The following is a 17,156-nucleotide window of genomic DNA, read 5'->3' as shown; positions in this document are numbered from 1 at the left end:
AAGAAAAGCTCTCAGAAAATGAGTGAGCTGTTTCCCTGGACTGCAGAGGGATTTGGACATGGGCAGAGTTACTTTAAGATCTAGAAGACTAAAGGCAGGGAAGGGATGCTAGGGACTGGCCTCAGAGACTGGCAGCATTGAAAGGACAAGGAACAGTGAGCTTGACCCAATCACTGATTTTCATGATGAACTCTACAGGTGTTTTTCCTTGACCTCATGGGGTAGTAGACATTGCCTAACCCCAGAAGTTGCCCAGTGATTGGCAAACTGATTCGTTGCAATGCTACTTCCATTGAGGATAAACATTTTGGGAGAGAAAAAAATTGTAGAGACAATAGAAAATCAGAGTTCCTGATGGAGTTGATGTGAACAAAATAGAGGCAACTGGATTCATCATGGTGCTATAACAAATACCTTAGATGATGATTAAGAAGAAAAGATTTATTTGTGCTCAAAACTTTGGAGACACCATTCCATGATTTGTGCACCCACTGATTTTAGGCCTCTTGTAAGTGTGTCAGATGGCAGTGGCAGCGGGCATATGGCAGAGAAAAATGGGTCATTTCATTATAAGCCAAGGAGCAATGACAGGGAGGCAGGGGTCAGGGTCCCATAATCCCTCTTAAGGACTTGCCCCTAATAACCTAAATACCCTCCCACTAGACTCTCTCTCTCTCTCTCTCTCTCTCTCTCTCTCTCTCTCTCTCTCTCTCTCTCTCTCTTTCTCTCTCTCTCTCTCTGCCAGTCCTGGGGCTTGAACTCAGGGCCTGAGCACTGTCCCTGGCTTCTTTTTGCTCAAGGCTAGCACTCTACCACTTGAGTCACAGTGCCACTTCTGGCCTTTTCTATATATGTGGTGCTGAGGAATAGAACCCAGGGCTTCATGTATAAGAGGCAAGCACTTTACCACTAGGCCATATTCCCGGCCTAGATCCCATCTCTTAAAGGCTCCACTACTTCTCAATAATGCTACCCTGAGGAATGAGACTTTAACACATGGAACTCAGGGGAACATAAGATCAAAATATAGCAGTTATTCATCCACAGAAGATTTTATGTGTATCCAAATGGATATGCCAGAGTCATTACTCAAAACTCTCTAAGGATAATTGAAAACATCAAGGTTTCTAGAGGCTAATGTATGTTACAGGAGCATAAGTATGAGTGCCTGCCTTTCTGTCACCTTATTTGTCTCACAATGAGAATTGTGGGCATCTTGAAAAGCAGTTTCTCCATAGAAACTGCTATCGATAGTTGGGTTTCTACATGGGCTTAATGTGTAATATTAGGGGTTCATTTTTTTTTCTCTAAAGCAAAGGACTGCTCTCTGTCATGAATGCAATAAGGAAATTATGGTCTGTCCTTCCAAATCTCTATTTAGCCTCAGGTGCAGTGGCTTAAACTGGGATATGTAAGATCAGTTCTGCCATTTGGTTTTATGACCTTGTGAAAGTTAGCTAATCTCCCTGGCCTTCAATTTCCTCTGCTGAGAAGCATCCCTGCCCAGCCTTGTTCATTATGATTACAGGTAATATAAATAAAATACTTAGCCTGGTGGCTGGCACTTGTCAACAAATGATAGCAACATGATTATTGATTTAATGCAGTTGATATTTCAAGTCTAAGACCCACCTTTGAAGAGCAGGAACATAATTAATAAAAATATCCATTCCTAATTTCATGTAGCCTACAAAAATAACTCCACAAGGCAAGGATTATTCACATAATACTCATTATTAGCCTTTTACAAATGAAAAACCTGAGGATTCAAACCTAACATCATTTATTCAAGGGCACATGACTACTTAGTTGAGGATCTGAGATTCAATCTCGTTCTGTCTGCTTGGATTGCCCATGTTCTTAAGCATGTATTATTTTAAACATGTATCATGTATCATGTTTGGATAACACACTGTCCTGCAGCTGAACACTAAAAACTCTATAGACATAAGAACCATTTTTTGACTGAGCACTGGTGGCATAGACCTATAATCTTAGCTACTAAGGAGGCTGCTATCTCAGGATCAAGGTTCAGAGCCAGCTCAGTCAGGCACGTCTGAGTGACTCTTATCTCAAGACACACACACACACACACACACACACACACACACACACCTGGAGGCAAGACTCAAGTGGCAAAGCACCAGCCATGAGTAAAAGAGCCAACTAGGAGCACCAGCCATGAGTAAAAGAGCCAACTAGGAGCACAAGGCCTTGAGTTCAAACCCCAGTACTGGCACAAACACACACACACATACACACACACACACACACAATAATTCAGTATTCATTCACTGAGTAGCTAGAAGCATAGCTTCTAGATGTCTATAAAACTGTTGTGGAAAACTGGAGTGAGTAAAGAAGGTCCAGGATGAGGATGTCTATGGGGCATCATGGATACAGTAAGGATCATCTGCTTGGACAAGTGACTTCTACAGAGTTCATAAGTGCCTTAGAGCCAACTAAAGTAGTTTAGTAGGAGGAGAAACAAAAATGCAAATCCATCAACTGGACTTGTTTGAATATGTTTTGAAAAGTAGCTAGAGCCTAGTTGATTTTGGTTTTTTTGGTCACTCCTGGGGCTTGAACTCTGGGCTTGTGTACTGTCCCTGAGCTCTTGGCTAGTGCTCTACCACTTGAGCCACAGCACCACCACTTAGAGCCTAGTTTTTAAGTTATGATCATCATACAAAAGAATGCTGATAGCAACTCTAGGAACTATGTCATATTTGATAGCATTAAAAAAAAAAAAAAAAACAGGGCTGGGAATATGGCCTAGTGGCAAGAGCGCTTGCCTCCTACACATGAAACTCTCGGTTGATTCCCCAGCACCACATATATGGAAAACGGCCAGAAGGGGCGCTGTGGCTCAGGTGGCAGAGTGCTAGCCTTGAGCAAAAAGAAGCCAGGGACAGCGCTCAGGCCCTGAGTTCAAGGCCCAGGACTGGCTAAAAAAAAAAAAAAAAAAAAAAAAAAACAGGTAAGGGGGCTGGGAATATGGCCTAGTGGCAAGAGTGCTTGCCTCATATACATGAAGCCCTGGGTTCGATTCCCCAGCACCACATATATAGAAAATGGCCAGAAGTGGCGCTGTGGCTCAAATGGCAGCGTGCTAGCCTTGAGCAAAAAGAAGCCAGGGACAGTGCTCAGGCCCTGAGTCCAAGGCCCAGGACTGGCAAAAAAAAAAAAAACACAGTAAGAAGGAGTGAAAATAGCCACCATGATACACAAAATGTGCTTGTGGCTTGAAGCAAACATTACTGTGTGCTTCAGATCCTCTGAGAACAAAGTAGTGAATGGAATCTATCTCAAATAGCCTATGGGGACAATACCTAAATGTTTCCCACAAGTCCTCCTCTCAAGAATGCCTTTGAAGTCAGTAGGAAACCAGACTTCACAGAGGAACTGTATATTTTGGCTGCTTTTAAGATTAAGACAACATCTATATTGACATTATTACGATCGATGTAATTTATTTGCAAACACAGAGCAGTCTAGTCTTTTTTTTTTCTATCTCACACACAAACTTCTAAAAAAGGACCAGCAGGCAGAAAGAAACACTCCACCATGACACATGTTCATAAAATATATTGTCCTTGTTGTAACCTATTTAATCTAGGATTTATGGTCAGTGGAGTAGCTTCATTGGTTCTACTTTAGTGATTAAATCTCCCCCATCCCTAACACTTTGCATCAGTCTTATGCCATGTCTCTCCTTCTCAATATTCTTAAGTTCTATCTTCAACAATAATTGCTCAGAATTTGAATTCCCTCTTTCCATGTCCCATAATAGTTCTTTGTTCAAGCTAAGATAGCAGCATGTAATATCACTGCCACCTGATCTGTTGGGCCATTCAATGTGAGATATGAAACGACTATTGCTTTAAGACTCTATATTTTGGGTTAATTTTTCATATGCCAATAGATAATCACAGGGCATAATACAAATGTATACATATTTGTGAAGTAATCATAGCTAAATACATAGCAATAATACTGAGTTCAGGCACTAGCAATCTTTCTCTGGTAAAGTTATGTGTTTCTGCTGTCTAAAGCAGTGTTCTTAATATTTGTCTTGTTTGGATCGATGCAAGTGATATATACCATTCACTCACAGTATTCTAAGCCATGTAACTCCACCAGGAATTGATCCAAAATGTATAAGTCTGAGGTATTTACAAATTGTGGGAATTCTTCAAGAAAACAAAGTATTAAATTAAATGTATAGAATGGAAAAAGAAACTCTCCCAAATCATAAACATTATGAAGCTAATCCATACAACAAACATTAAAAAACACTCAAAAAAGTAATATTTTAGTAATTAACGTCGTTTTCTATCTGTACCTTCCTAAAACTTTTTTGTTTTTTTCTTACTTATTGTCAAAGTGATGTACAGAGAGGTTACAGTTTCATACATTAGGCATTGGATACATTTCTTTTTTTTTTTTTTTTTTTTTTGGCCAGTCCTGGGCCTTGGACTCAGGGCCTGAGCACTGTCCCTGGCTTCTTTTTGCTCAAGGCTAGCACTCTGCCACTTGAGCCACAGCGCCGCTTCTGGCCGTTTTCCGTATATGTGGTGCTGGGGAATTGAACCTAGGGCCTCGTGTATCTGAGGCAGGCACTCTTGCCACTAGGCTATATCCCCAGCTGGATACATTTCTTGTACTATTTGTTACCTCCTCCCTCATTTCCCTCTCCCCTCTCCCCCCCTAAAACTTTTTTGTTTTACTTTTTGGCTTCAGAGTGTTTGGCTGTTTATATTATATTAATTTGAGAAGATTGTTTTCTGAAGAGAATGTGGAAGAGAATTCATTTTGCCCTGTAGCATAAGCAGTAAACATTTTTTTTTTTTTTTTTTTGCCAGTCCTGGGCCTTGGACTCAGGGCCTGAGCACTGTCCCTGGCTTCCTTTTGCTCAAGGCTAGCACTCTGCCACTTGAGCCACAGCACCACTTCTGGCCGTTTTCTGTGTATGTGGTGCTGGGGAATCAAAGCCAGGGCCTCATGTATACGAGGCAAGCTCTCTTGCCACTAGGCCATATCCCCAGCCCCTAGCAGTAAACATTTTAATTATTGGTCACCTGGAAAAGTCTTCCTCAAATTCATAACATTTCACTGCTATTGTTATATAAATTCTTAGAACTGACAATGTTAGGAAAACTTCTATAAGATCCCTTTCACATAAGAGCTTCAGATTTCAAGGTAAATCAAATTTTCTTTTTTTCTTCAAATTTTCTTTTTAGTGACAATTGCAAATACTCTTTGGGCTTGGAAAACCATGGAACATTTATAATTGTACTTTTCCGCATGTTACTGATAGGAAAGAAATTACATTTTTGATCATTGGTGATGATAAAAAAAAATCCCCTTTTAAAATTTTTACTCAACTAGTGATTAGAAGAATTTTTCATAGACTAGTTTTAAATTTCATGTCTCAGATACTATTTTCTACTCCCCACATATCTAATGTTGCTGCTAGACACTGTAGAACACCTTTAACCTCTGGACTTATTTATCCCTGTTTCTATACCCTTTGAGCCCATGAACATAAAAGGACACAAATATCTCCTCCTTTTGAGCTTATTGTGTAGGAAGGTGATATTCAGTAGATCAAGGAGAAGATGGAATGAAGAGTGGGTTTGGGCCTTCTTTTCTATGTGAAATTCATGGAGAAAACTCATGCTGCATGGGATAGTCTTTATTCCATTAAAAAAAAAAAAAAAACAGTGCAAGAAGCTGAGCACTGATGGCTCTCACCTGTAACCTTAACTACTCAGGAGGCTGAGAGCTGAGGGCTGCAGTTTAAAGCCAGCCTGGGCAAGAATGCCTTGAGACTCTTATCTCCAGTTAACCACCAAAAAGCCACAGGTGAAACTGTGGCTCAAGTGGTAGAGCCCTAGCCTTGAACCCAAAAGCTCAGGAACCGTGCCCAGGTCCTGAGTTCAAATCCCAGAACTGGCACCTCCACCTCACCCCCCCACCCCAGGGTCTCTTCTCATCAGAAGGAAAATTTCCCAAATCTTTCTTAGACTCTCCCTGTCATTGCTCAGAACTGCTACATATTACTGTTCCTAAACTAATTTCTGACAAATAAAATGGAATTGGCATAATTAGACCAAATCTATTAGGAAAACAGATGTCTTCGAAGTATATAAGTTGTCTTGATACCTGAGCAAAAAAGGGAAACGTAGCCATTGGAGATGTAAGCCCACAGTGTCCGTCACTGGTTATAACATGAGATATGATTTTCAAACATGCCCTGATCTGCCAGCTTCTTCTCTTCTGCTCCAATAACCCACTTGCCACAAGGAAAATGCCCTCAGAAGGCTGGAGGAGTGGCTTAAGTGCCAAAGTACTTACCAGGCAGGATCTAGGCCCTGAGTTAAAGAGTAGGAAGGAAGGAAGGGAGAGAGGGAGGGAGGGAGGGAGGGAGGGAGGGAGGGAGGGAGGGAGGGAGGAGAGGAAAGGAAAGGAAAGATGCCTCTCACCCCATTTGAGCACAAGAAAGAGAGGCCTTCTGTCACATGAAGTCTCCAACCCAGTCATGAATTCTGCAATTACCAGAGAAATTAATGTAAATGAAAATATCTTTGGTAAAACATGTCACTTGTGTTAGCATTCTTTTTTTTTTTTTTTGGCCAGTCCTGGGCCTTGGACTTAGTGCCTGAGCACCATCCCTGGCTTCTTCCCGCTCAAGGGGAGCACTCTGCCACCTGAGCCACAGCGCCCCTTCTGGCCGTTTTCCATATATGTGGTGCTGGGGAATCGAACCCAGGGCCTCATGTATACGAGGCGAGCACTCTTGCCACTAGCCCATATTCCCAGCCCTTGTGTTAGCATTCTGTTACTATAACAAATCCTGACATAACCAACTTATAAAAAGAAACAGTTGATTTTAGCTGACCATTTTAGAGGTTGTAGTCTATGATTAGGTAAACCCATTCCTTGTACACCTCTGGTAGAGATGCTACATGGCAATGGCAGAGAGCATGTGGTAAAACAAAACAACTCACTTTATGGCCATGAAACAAAAGAAAAGAGGCATTCCCACTATCCCATTCAAGGACACGCCCCACTGACCTAAAGACCTCTCATCAGACTCCACCTCTAAAGTTTCCACTATCTTTCAATAGCAGCATGCTGGAAAAGCTTTCACCACATATACCTCTGGGGAACATTTAGGATCCACATGGTAGCAGGTGCTGGTGGCTCATGCCTATAATCCTAGCTATTCAGGATACTGAGATCTGAGGATCCTGGTTCAAACACAATCTGGACAGGAAAGTCCATGAGACTCTTATTTCCAATAAACTACTCAGAAATATCACTGTGGCTTAAGTGGTAGAGCACTAGCTTTGAGCACAAAGAGGCTCAGGGACAGCACCCAGACCCTGAATTCAAGCCCCATGACCCACCCTGATCCCCCCCACAAAATACTTATAATGTTATTTAATGGACCTGAATTTAATAAACTCAAATGTCATGGGCAGTTCAGTCTGAAATGCAAAAGCAAATACAGGGGCTGGGGATATGGCCTAGTGACAAGAGTGCTTGCCTCGTATACATGAGGCCCTGGGTTCAATTCCCCAGCACCACATATACAGAAAACGGCCAGAAGTGGTGCTGTGGCTCAAGTGGCAGAGTGCTAGCCTTGAGCAAAAAGAAGCCAGGGACAGTGCTCAGGCCCTGAGTCTAAGCCCCAGGACTGGCAAAAAAAAAAAAAAAAAAAAAAAAAAAAAAAGCAAAAGCAAATACATAAACGAAAGAAGAGAACTATCTGAGACCTGAGACCTGCAGACCATTCCTAAAGGAAAATCGTTCTGAAATTCACAGGCTGCCTCCCTCTCCTTACAAATCTTAGGAAGCCAGCCAATCCTGATAGGAGAGAAAGAGGAGAGGATAAAATATCCCTTGTTTCTTGGTCTAGTCTACAACAATCACTGTGTTATGGGAGACCCAGAGCCCTAGATCTGATTACCTGCTGATCATGATTTCAGCTTGCAGAACAAGCTTAGTCCCATTAGTGATGGTATACAGTTACTGTCTGACATGCTTTCAGGATCTTACCACAATATTCTTTTTAGGAATTTCTTATTTGTTTTACCATCTCCTATGCACAAGCGCACTCTTCCTGTCTTAATATTTATTCATAATGGCAAGTGGCCCAAATGGAGTCTCAGAGAGACTCTTTATTTCCACCTCTTTACATGTTTTCTTGAGGTCCATATTGTCATTCTTTTAAATTTCCCCTTCATTATTATTCCCATTATCAGCTATAATCCTAGCTACTCAGGAGACTGAGATCTGAAGAACATGGTTCAAAGCCAACCCAGGCAGGAAAGTCTGAAACTCTTTTCTCCACTAAACTACAAAAAAAAAAAAAAAAAAAAAGCCAGAAGTAGAGCTGTAGCTCAAGTGATAGAGTGCTAACTTTGAGCATAAGAAGCTTAGGGACAGCACCCAGATCCTGAATTCAAGCTCCAGGACCAGCACGCGAGCACAGGCACACACGCACACGCACGCACACGCACGCACACACACACACACACATCTTTCTTGCTACATGTCAAGGTACAAAACAGAAAAAGGACAAGAAAAATATTTACATCTATTATTTTCAGTAAGTTCATAATCTGAAACTAAATCAGAATAATTAAAATGTACTAACTTAACTGCTCAAAATGAATGATGCCATATGTGGAAATGGGCAATCAAGTTCAGATTTTTTAGTTTATGAGATGGTAGGCGTAGTACTTTAAAAAAAAAATAGGCCAGATTTTTTTTAAACCAGCAAAATGGAGAAATAAATAGTCTTGTGATTACTGTGGCCTTTAGAGAAATTTCTGTCAAACTGGATTTAGCTATAGGGAAATCAGGTTAGCGTAATAAGAACAGACATTATTTGAGTTCAAAGTACACTTTAAAACATAGCAGGACACAAATAATACTCTCTCCCAACACCTGGGCAAGACAGTCTCTGTCTGCTATACTTCCTTACTTCTTTGTGATCTAAAGTACATGTTTCCTAAAATCCCAATTTTTATATTTGTTTATTTGTCTCATAGTACTAGAGTTTGAATTCAGGGCCTTGTATTTGCTAGACAGTTGCTCTACCACTTGAGCCACATGCCCAGATTATAGAAGACCTCTTTCTACCCAAAGGTCTTGTGTTATAGGCTGTGGATGAACATAAAGGAGTTGGACATTTTCTGAAATACCTTTCTCACCCCACGGAGTACCTGGAAACACAGCAGAGAACTATAAACATTGTTATAGCCAACAGGTCTTGATGGATTTACCTGTATCATGCAGTTAACCCAAATCAATTCAGAACTTCCTGGGTACTTGTTACGTGCCAGCATTGTGCTAAGGGCTATATCAGCTATAAAGAAATACTATGACAAAACTCTGGATTACAGGATTGTGGTGTTGTTTATGGGCTGAATCTACCCAAATAAAAGAATTAGAAAGCAACCCAAGAATGTAACTGGTCATCAAAATCATCATCAGGATCCAACCACTTCCCCCAAATGCATCAGCTGATAAACAAGCCCCTGAAATATGAGACTATGAGGGATATGCCACATCCAATTCACAGCAGGCAGTATCTATGAGTATATGGTCATATGGCCCAATGTATTTGAGTGTTCTACAACCATGGTTTTAACCAATCACACATGGGAAATATTTGAAAAATTTTGCATGTGCATACTATTTTTGTCATTATTCCCTAACCACTGCAGCATACCAATTAGCTTACATTTTATGAGATAGTGTAAGCAATCTAAAAATGTATTAAGGTATATAGGAAGATGTGCATAGGTGAAATGAAGTCTTATACCATTTATTAAGGGACTTGAGCTTCTTCAGATTTGGATATCGTTGGGGAGTGCTGCAACCAATTCTCTATAAATACAAAGATGACTGACTTCTATGGTCCAGTAATTCTATATCTGGACTTGCATCCACCTGAAGTCTATATATATTTTCACCAAAGGATACATACAAGAATGGCCATAGCAGCACTATTCACAATAGCCCTAAGTTGGAAACAGCCCAAATGATTATAAGTAGTAGAATGTATCAGGCAGAAAGAAGATACTGCAACATAGTGAGAATAAATAAACTACAATTATAAGCAACAACATGGATGGATTTCACCAATATAATGTGGAGAGGTCATATTATATAATTCATGAAGCTCAAAAAGCAAGTAAAATGAATTGAGGATGACATTTACCTTTTGGAATGTTAGTTATTGGGACAAGATAAGAGGACAACATTAATAATGATCTATTTGTTGCTAATAATGATAAACTTATTGATCTGGGAGCTGACTACCTGAGTTTACTTTGTGAAATTTCATTGGGCACTATAGGATTTGCATACTTTCTTGGGTACCTTATTTGTCAGTACAGAAATCCATGAAACAGTCACATTCAAGTATTAGAATCACCATCAACATTTCCTAAAGATATCTTTTTCTTTTATGCTTGTTGTTGTTTGTAAGGTTTGAACTCAGGGCCTGGGTGATGACTGAGCTTTTGTGCTCCAGGCTAGGGCTCTACCACTTAAGCCATAGCTCTACTTGCAGCTTTCTCAGTAGTTAATTGGAAATATGAGTCATCTAGGCTTTCCTGCCCACCTGGCTTCACTCCATGCTCCTTACATCTCAGCCTCCTGATTATTAGCATAACAGGCAGGGGCCACCAGCACCCAGTTCTCCTAAAGATTTCTATTGGTGGCAAACTGAAGCCTAGAAGAATTGTAGGAGCTGACTTCTGATACTCTGGCTAGGACAAAGAATTTAGGCTTCACTCCATGATCTGTTCTGTCACTGACTCTGGAGGTCATTTTAGAAAACTGTCATTTTCCATTATTTCTATTTTTTAAAAATAGCAAAGTTGGCTCTCCTTTTTCATTCCCCATCAAACAGATTTTCCTTTAAGGTAAAATATGTGATATTACATAGCAGTCAATGCTTTTGACATTAAGTCACAATGAAAGCCTTTATCTACCATAAACCTTCAGGCTTTCCACCATTCCGCAGGTAACTCTTCCACATCCCTACCTTCAATGCCTACCTTGTACCGGTGCAAAGCTCCACTCACTTGTCCCCATTCTAGCACCCCACAAGTTCTTTCATGATTCCATACTATGGTACATGCTGCAAAGATGCTTTTGAAAAACATGCTGCAAAAAAAATACCTTTGCAAATATTTTTCCCTTCACAGGAGAGAACATGAGAGTTTTAGGAAACTTCTAGTATTGCCAACATCACTCCAAACATTTTTATGGATGCATCCTGCCCAGCAAGTTCAATGGCTAGCACACATTTGGTGCTCCATAAGTGTTCATGACTGTATGGTGTGTCCTGACTTTTCACAAGGCATAATGTTGGGCATATGATAATAACACAAACTATTGTAACAATTGGATGAGTCCAAGAAGAATGCAGCAATGTTACCAGAAAGTTTAGTCCTTGCATCTAGCAAGAGAAGAATTCAGGCAAGATGTGAACACAAATAAAGATGCTAGGAAAGTTATTAGAAGAGAAATATGACAGAAAAAGAAAGCACGTGACATGGATAAGCCAGGGGGAAATCTGGCACAGCTCTGTTTATTTCTGCCATTCTTCTTTGTTACAGAGCTTAGCCTTGGGTTAAATAATAAGAATTTGTGGCTTTCTGATTGGTGAGCTTTTTTCTGTTTCCTATAAGATTGTGATGCCAAAGATTTACTGTCTTGTCCTTATTTCCACATTCTTTTGTCCTTTTTAACTTCTCATTCTCTTGTAACCCTTGCCATCATTTCGTTGTCAAACAGGTTTTGGCTTATCAACTTAAACTGCTATCTGCAAGCTATATAGTCCATAATTCCTGGTCAGTGTTTCTCCTAACCCTCTATCACTATGACCTCAGGGAAGCACGAGAAATATACATTACATTAGAGGAAGAACCCTTGTCCATGGCCAGTGTGGACACTAGGGGTAGATGCTCTGTGACACAGGTGAGAGAGGCTTAGGGGGATGGATTTCTCCTTTTAGCTCCATCAAGCAGACTGGGTTTCCTCAAAATTATGACCTAAAGAGAACCAGGGGAATTATGTCATTTAGTTTTTACCTTTTAACCATCATCACTGTTTCTTACTGAAAGACACTAGATGCTAAAGAGTGCAGTGTGTGTGTGTGTGTGTGTGTGTGTGTGTGTGTGTGTGTGTATACACATGTACAGAGTTTTGCCTGAAACCAGATTGGTTTTCTAATCAGAATAATGACTAGCAGAGCGGAAGAGTAGCAGAGAGAAGGACTATTGGGTACACCAAGCTGTCTATGGGAAAAGAGAAACAGGAGGTTGAAGATAAAGAAATAGTTTATCACCTGGCACTGGTGGCTCACACCTCTAATCCTAGCTACTTGGGAGGCTGAGATCTGAGGATCTCAGTTCAAAACCAGTCCAGGCAGGAAAGCCCATGAGACTCTTCTCTCCATTAGAAATGGAGCTGTGGCTCAAAATGGTAGAATGCTAGCCTTGAGCAAAAAGCTCAAAGATTGTTCCCAGGCCCAGAGTTCAAGACCCATGACTGACAGAAAGAAAGGAAGGGAAGGAAAGAGGGAGGGAAGAAATGGTTTATCTACAGATGGCCCTAGCAAAACTAAGTCACTATCAAGACAAAGGAATTCCTGGGGTCTCAGGACATAGACAGTACCAAGAAGCAAAGGAGAGAAGGAAGGAAGGAGAGCGGGAGGGAGGAAAAGAGAGGGAGACAAACAAGGAGGGAAGGAGTGAGGGAGGGAAAGAGCTGGAAGGAAGGAGGGAGGCAGGGAGGAAAAGAGAAGGAGGGAAGGAGGATAGAAGGAAAGGAAGGAAGGAGAGCGGGAGAGAGGGAGAGAAAGGGAGAAGGCTTCAGGCAGGCTGGGAAAGGACCATCTTGAACAAGCTTGGCATGGTGGGGGTGGGGACCTGTGGCCTGCAAGTACAGGCAGAGTGCTGAGGTGAACATGACACTGTAATAGAGCTGACTCCATTGGGTCAACCTGATCCCAAAAATTCTTCTGTAAATGGCTTGTTATTTGCTCCACCCTTTGTCAATCTACTACATCTGTGCCACACTTGCTCGTTTACTCTATCCCCTGCGATAAGTCCCTACATTTGTGTTAAGCTTTTACCTATAAAAACCTTGCCAAATGAAGAGTCAGGGCTCTCAATCCAGATTCGCTGCGTCGGTGATGGTTGTGATTCCAAGCTTGAGCTTGAAATAAAGACTCTCATGGACTTGCATCAGATTCGGCTCCTTGGTGGTTTTGGGGGACCCCAAATCTGGGCATAACAACACTGGCCAAGACCTCAGGGCCTCCAGTCCCTGTCCCCTAGCAGGCTTGCATGACCTCTGCAGTTTCTTATCCATACTGAGGGAGGGTTGGCCACACCATCTCAAAGGTTGCTTCCAACTGGAAAGTCGTGTTATGAAATGGTGATGTTAGGTAAGTCCTCCATTACAGTAGGAAGCCACAGCTTACTCTGAGAACTTCTTAACTAACCCAAAGCAATGATTAGCCAAGTGGTTCTCAGTCACCCTCAGTTCATTTTGCTAAGTCCCCTGGTTTAAAAAGAAAAAAAAGTTGGTAGAGAAATGGTTGGAAACATTGCTGGAAACATTGCTGGAATCAATGCCTTCCTTTGACCTTGAGATAAGAATGTCTTCGTTTGGGTCTCAAGTTACATAAGTCACTTTTATTAAAACTCTCCCAGACTGTTTTCTATTCCACTTTTTAGCTGCCCTGGTTCTTGGCTTTAATTAAATAGGTGGCCTTGTATTTATGCTAATTTTTGCTGTTTCTCCAAGATAATCACATTGGTTTGTTTAGCAAACTATCAGACCAACTCTACCCTCCCAGGCCTCCCTGGCCAGAGTCTGCTCAGAGTCTGCAAGGGAACAAGCCCCACCCCACTCCGATGTGCCTCGCCCTAAGCCTACAACCCTCACAGAGCCAACTTGTGTGTTTAGCTAATATGCTCTTTCATTTCTAGCAAACATTCTTGTTTACTTAACACTTCACAAGGATAAGATTCTCATCTATACTCCCTAGAGGGCTCATCTCTGATGCCTTACCCAAAGAGACTCCTTCCTCACACCATCACCCATTATCCTTCAAATATTGGCTTCATATCACATCTACTGTTTGAGGCTATCCCATTGACTTCCTTTGGTTTTATTACTGATGTTTTGCCTGGCATTGAGGTATGACCTTCAGATCACACACACACACACACACACACACACACACATACACACACACACACACACCTACACACACAGAGAGCCTTGCCAAGAGTAAGGAATTACTTACTGGTGCCCATGGGTGTAATAGGGAGGTCAGATCTGGCCAGTGTCATCATTAGCTGTGGAGGAACTTCAGGTTGACTCCAGCTCAGATTAGAGCAGAAGCCAACTCCATCTTCACTAAGATCTCCCCCATCCTATCCAGGGAAGTTCCCCTTTGCTGTGATAAGATTGTGTAAACTGCTTGACCACCTGAAGCATGGAAAGTTCAAGGAACGTTCAAGGTTAAACCTGTGCCCTTCTATGAGTAGGCGTATCCACCTGCCTCTGGTGAGCCCCGCCAAATCCATGCGCCAATTCTAACTAGAATGATAGGTTGGTTCAAACAGATACTATGAGACAGACTGTAACTCTATTGGCCACCTGCGTGCGGCCTAGCATGCTCTGTAAGTGTTGTATCCTCATTGGTCACCTGCGTGTGGCACATTTGACTGTGATGTTTGCCTTATAATAACCAGTCTGGAGGGCCACACACACACACGGTTCCAGCCCCCGAGTCTGGGCTGCACAGGTGTGCGTAGTTCCAGCTCCCGAGTCTGGACTGCACACATGCGGGCAGTCCCAGCTCCCGAGTCTGGGCCCTGATCCTGCACTGATCCTGCACTCGTGGTCGGCAGTTTCGGCTCCCAAGTCTGGGCTGCGACCAAGGCCGGTCAGTTCACTTTTTGTTCACTTTTTACTTCCCCAATAAATCTGTCTTTTTGTCATCTTGTAGCTGGAGACTATGTGGTGGACTCTTGGGGGAACCAGGAATCCCCTCCCTTGGGGGAGGGACCCTGTTTCATTGTAGTGAACCCCCACTCTACTTCAATGGGCTCTCTTTGCCATATTTCTCTTCTAGCAAACTTTCCTACCATCTTTAACTTATGTTTATGTCTTGTCTGAATTCTTCTCTTGCCAGATGCCAGGATTAAGATGATTTGGCTGCCTTAAGCTTTCTGGTCATGCTGGGCACTGGAGGCTCACACCTATAATCCTAGCTTCTCAGGAGGCTGAGATCTGAGGACCACGGTTCAAAGCCAGCCAGGGCAGGAAAGTCTGTGAGACTCATCTCCAATTAACCACTAGAAAAATGGAAACAGTGCTGTGGTTCAAGTGCTAGAGTGCTAGCTTTCAGCTGAAGAGCTCAGGAACAATGCCCAGGCCCCAGAGTTCAAGCCCCAGGAATGACAAAAAAATAAAAAACAAACAAGACTTTCTGGTCACATTCAGTGTGTTGGCCAGATTGTTAGGAATTAAACATGGCTTCTTCTACTTGGAGTCAGTCACCAAACAGTTTCAGTAGCCTGTGCTGCTATCTTTACTAAGAAGATGAAATTAGTCATACCCTCTCTGTTTTCTCCACTGTTACAAATGAGGAAAAAGGAAAGCAAATTCAAGCACAGCTCAAAAAAATCCCAACTTCATCGAATGACTTAAAAGGCTAAGTATTGGCCACCTGTGCCAGATAGCTGGGTGGGTTATAGCTTTACATCTAAAAGAATGTTGTTCAAGTTGGTTTGATGGGCAATCAAGTAGTTCTTTGTGCAGGACCTGCTGGCCAGGTTGAGGTAGAAAGCAGGCTCCCTCAAGCTTGACAGGCTCCCAGGGGGTGTAGGGGCTACCAACAACCTGCTAACACCCTGTAATAGCAGGCAGAACTGGCAAGCTCACTAGAACAGAGCAAAGCCTTGGGGGAGAGATTTTTCCTGCAACTCTGCCAGCATCTCTAACTCTAGACCTTAAACTCAGACTTTAAAGGACAAAGGGATAGGTCTAAAATTTATTTTGCTACTCCGAAGAAAACTGTAAGACCTCCCATAGACTTGAGAATTTAGAAGGGTTAGTTTTAAGTAACTGGCTTTTCCAATACTGGGCCACACCAGCAAAGCATGCCAGGGAGAGTGAACACTTGCATTTCTGAGGGAAATTTCTGAGCTCCTCTATAGACTCTTTTCTCCTTATTAGGCCATGGTTGTCTTAAATTTGCATCAAAATAAAGGGTACCAGGCATCAAATGAGGTAGCCTTGCTGAGTTGTTTTGCGTCTTCCTGTCATTTTATCTGGGAAACAACAAGACCTTTTTCCTTCTTTTGGGTTCCTTCCAAGTTGAACGGTCTTTTAGATCTAGTGTCTTTGGGGATGAATAATGGGCTCCAGAAAAAGTACAAAGCTTATGTTTAAATTGCTAGTGCTACATTGCTAGGACAATTCAAGAATGAAATCTCCCAGGATGGCCAACTGCTCCCAGAGGGCAAATTCACACAATGAATCATGGAAGGGAAGAGATGGCTAAAACAAGGAGGAACATACCTCTGCCATGTTGTACAAGAGTGGACTAATAACCTCTGACTGCACCTCCAGAAACTGCCACCCACCTTTACTGATGGTAGCCATCAGAGAGTAGCACCTACCTTGTCATGAAAGTGTATTCATTATGCAAAACTGTCTTCTGAGGAGCCACCCAAAAAGCTTTGTTTGATCCTCTCACTAAGGATAGACATACCTCTGCTGAACAATCTGGAGATTTTATGCAGTTTTGCAAACAGTCTTGAGAAACCAGTCATAAATTCCAGATGGATTCTGCATCTGTAGCTTTGTCAAGACTGACATGGAAAAAACTGCCTGCCCAGAGGACATCTCCCATGACAAGGACTTCAAAAGCAACAAGACACTAACATCCTAATTCCCAAGTTCTTTCCTTCTGTGCTTCATCATAACATTATTGCACATTCATATTCATTCCTCTATCCAGCCCAATCCTTTATAGCTGTAAGAAGCCTCTCTAAGCCTAAGCAGAGAATATTTCTATAAATACAGTGGTAAGTGACAGT

Source organism: Perognathus longimembris, chromosome 8 (genome assembly GCF_023159225.1).
Source record: "Perognathus longimembris pacificus isolate PPM17 chromosome 8, ASM2315922v1, whole genome shotgun sequence".
In the NCBI taxonomy this organism is placed as follows: Eukaryota; Metazoa; Chordata; class Mammalia; order Rodentia; family Heteromyidae; genus Perognathus; species Perognathus longimembris.
Note: the sequence above shows the minus strand (reverse complement) of the source record.